Here is a 2,993-nt window from a genome sequence, read left to right as displayed (position 1 = left end):
TCTTCGCTGCTTTGCTTAGTCTTGGGTTGTGTCTCGTGTCGGGTGGGGGGATTCGTTGGCGGCGGGGGTCGGAGATGGAGGCGCGTGGTGCTACAACGGATTGTGCGCAACTGGATTCTCGCTGGATTTCGCTTCGAGTTGTTTTCTTGGTTCTCTAGCGGCCGTGGGTTTTTAGTCCACAACCCTTCGTCGATGTTCCCTCAGGTCCGCGACGTTTCAGGTTGAGTTAATCTCAGTCACGTCCAGGGGTCAATCCACAAGAAATTTGTAGAAATTGATGGAACTTGGAGGGAGGCGTCAGGGTTAACCTGTTGCAGAGGGGGTGGATCGCGCTCGAGCAAGAGTCGCTACCGTGCAGGAGGAGGGGTAGAGTAGGATAGCAGTGTTGGTGCCTTGGTGATTTGAAATGAACTTACGCAGCTGATGTTATTCGGGTATTCTACCTGGCATTTCACCTTATTATTATTATTACTTTGCACTTGAGCACTGATTCTTATATTTACACTGCGTTTAGGATCGGGCTTTTAGCTAGGTGTGGAGAGGGTTTTCTCAGAGTTAGGAAGCACGTATGGCGAATAATATATGTATTAATCTATGTGTGTAGAGGCTTTGTAGCGAGCCCTTTTAGGTTCCTTAAAATTGACTGACCCCACTCTGTTCGCTTTTCCCATATTGACTGCAGAAGAAGCTTAGCAATCAAAATGGCTCAAACACAGACATAACGACTCGCAATACTTCTCGCTCAGACGGTATTCTTGGTTCTGAAAAGATTGATGCGTCAATTTTGTTAAACGATAGTGAGAACCAAAATTCGTCGCTGCGTGTACACCAGTACATTCACAGAATGTGCTAAGATGCATCCCTATCAAGAGTTATGGGGTCTGCTTCTTGTTCGTTACCAAAAACGTTGTTGAAGAATTTTCTCTCAAACTTTCTCAATTCGCATCCTCCTTTTTGTGAATGTCAACTATCTCCTTCATAACTCTCACAGCCGTTTCTTCGGATGAAAAACAATGCACCAAATCATAATGGCATTTATATTTTTCACGTATTGAACAAGGCCGGCGAACATTTGGCTCCAAAGGTCATGACCTGCTTTTCATACTCGTTCATCTAGTTGCCTGGATTCTTCCTCCATCTATACTCCTTTCGAATTATGACTTGGTGGAACATTTCAGCTATATCAGCGCAGACTCCAATCGGTTACTGTCATCAGGAATGAGGTAGAGGGACTGTTTTGAACCAACCACATGCCTATACCAAAGGGAAGAGACAGAACTGCTTTCGCTAGTAGCTAAAATTGAGAACGCCGTTCACAATAAAAAGTATGCACTGGGAGTATTTGTTTTCTTTGTTTCCCAGTTCCGTTATGCGGAGGAGTAGTACAAAAAGCGTATCATTGATTCAGTCATAAGCACGTACTCGTAAATTTCGTGTGTGTCATTCTAGTACAGATTATACATGTAAATGTCATGTGTGTCATTCTAGTACAGATTATACATGTACAAAATTTCAAATTTCTATGAGGCTTGCTCATAAAAAATCGACTGTTTTCCTTGCTGAGTTGAAGGCAATATGGCTAAACAAATCTTGTCCGATTCTTACGCGTATTTGCACAATTGGTATATTAAGCATTCGAGGTAGCGAATTCCTGTTGACTCATTGACGGTATCCTCCACAGCTTTATGCGATTGTATTACAAAATTATTGGATCGATACTCTTTGAACGCCTACTGAGTTGGCTTAAAATTTTTCTTACCTATTTTCTGATTTGGTAAGTATAGCAGTAGTTGAATGAAGATTCTTTTAAGCTACTGACATGACCCCGGCAGTTGTACAAGCGTCTGGAGCACTCTTAAGCGATGGCAAAATTATTTTGGATATTTCTGTTGTTTGTAAATTAATCAGTAGAGGAATGCAAATCCTCTTGGGCACTGACATGATTCCTGACAGTTCTATAAGCGTCTGCAGTCCTCTGATGCTATCATGCTCTACCGCCTTGGTAAACTTGCTTTCAAATTCTTTCTGTTATTTCCGCATTTGATAAGATCGGAAGTAGATTTTGCAAATACTTTCAAATAATACCAAATAATACCGCTACCTTTACCAGAGCGACCTCGCTGTCTGTCAGAAAATCTACGGGATGCCGGATACCGGTCAAGTCGTCTTATTTAACGGTTGGCACAAGGCAAGCAGGGTCGTGTGCGACGACTGTCGGATGAATCGCGTGGGTAAATTGATTGACCAGGCAAAAGTATGCCTGGATGTGGTGCTACTGTCTACCGCCAATGTCAAGTACATTGACCGCATATTGGCTGCACATATTCGGAGTGTCACTGTGCGCGTTCTCGCCAGCGGCGATGGGCCAGCGATGAAGCTACTCTGCGCCCTGAGTGTGCAGGTGCGCTGCTCAATCGGAGTAATATTCGGGTACAATTTTGCTATAATAGACAGTGAAAAGCGAGCCCTGGAGATAGAGGCCAAGCAGGATACGGTCCACACGTGTCTTTGGCGACTAAGGGGTAACATGAAAGGGTGTCTAAACTGGATCCTACTGGCCGCGTTGCAGAAACGTGATTATAGGAATGACAATCGCCACTACCAAAAATTTGTTGATGAATGGAACTTCTTATATCCTGTCACCCCGTCCTACTTCATAGCATATAATTTGCCTTCACCGCAGCATAAAGCATAGATCAAAGGGTTAGTTAGTTACGTTTTCACCTCCGCTTCAACCGGCTGACCTACCGCGTGAATATCCACAAACACGAACCATATATATGTATATAAATATACAACGAAACCCAACTGCTTTTCCTTTCTGTGACGACTGCTAGGAGTGAAACTGGAATAGTCGCTGGATAATTGAGCCCTCGATTCGCCCACCAACAAACATTGGTGTTTTGAGCCGGATCTTCGCTTGGATAAAAGGAGAAGTCCACCCCAGCAAGCACCGGTGGATAATTCCCAATTTCCAAGATAAGTACGGATTC

General features: G+C 43.8%; 1 long non-coding RNA gene across 1 annotated transcript; it reads left to right on the top strand.

The window, feature by feature from the left end:
* Positions 1 to 1,467: 1,467 nt before the first annotated feature.
* On the top strand, positions 1,468 to 2,777 carry LOC117189365. The gene is made up of 3 exons (XR_004473371.1): positions 1,468 to 1,622; positions 1,682 to 1,774; positions 1,833 to 2,777. It is a non-coding gene; the product is annotated as an uncharacterized LOC117189365 (long non-coding RNA).
* The last annotated feature ends 216 nt before the right edge of the window (positions 2,778 to 2,993 follow it).

This window comes from Drosophila miranda (genome assembly GCF_003369915.1).
Source record: "Drosophila miranda strain MSH22 chromosome Y unlocalized genomic scaffold, D.miranda_PacBio2.1 Contig_Y1_pilon, whole genome shotgun sequence".
Taxonomy (NCBI): Eukaryota; Metazoa; Arthropoda; class Insecta; order Diptera; family Drosophilidae; genus Drosophila; species Drosophila miranda.
Note: the sequence above shows the minus strand (reverse complement) of the source record. Positions and strands in the feature narration are given on the sequence as shown.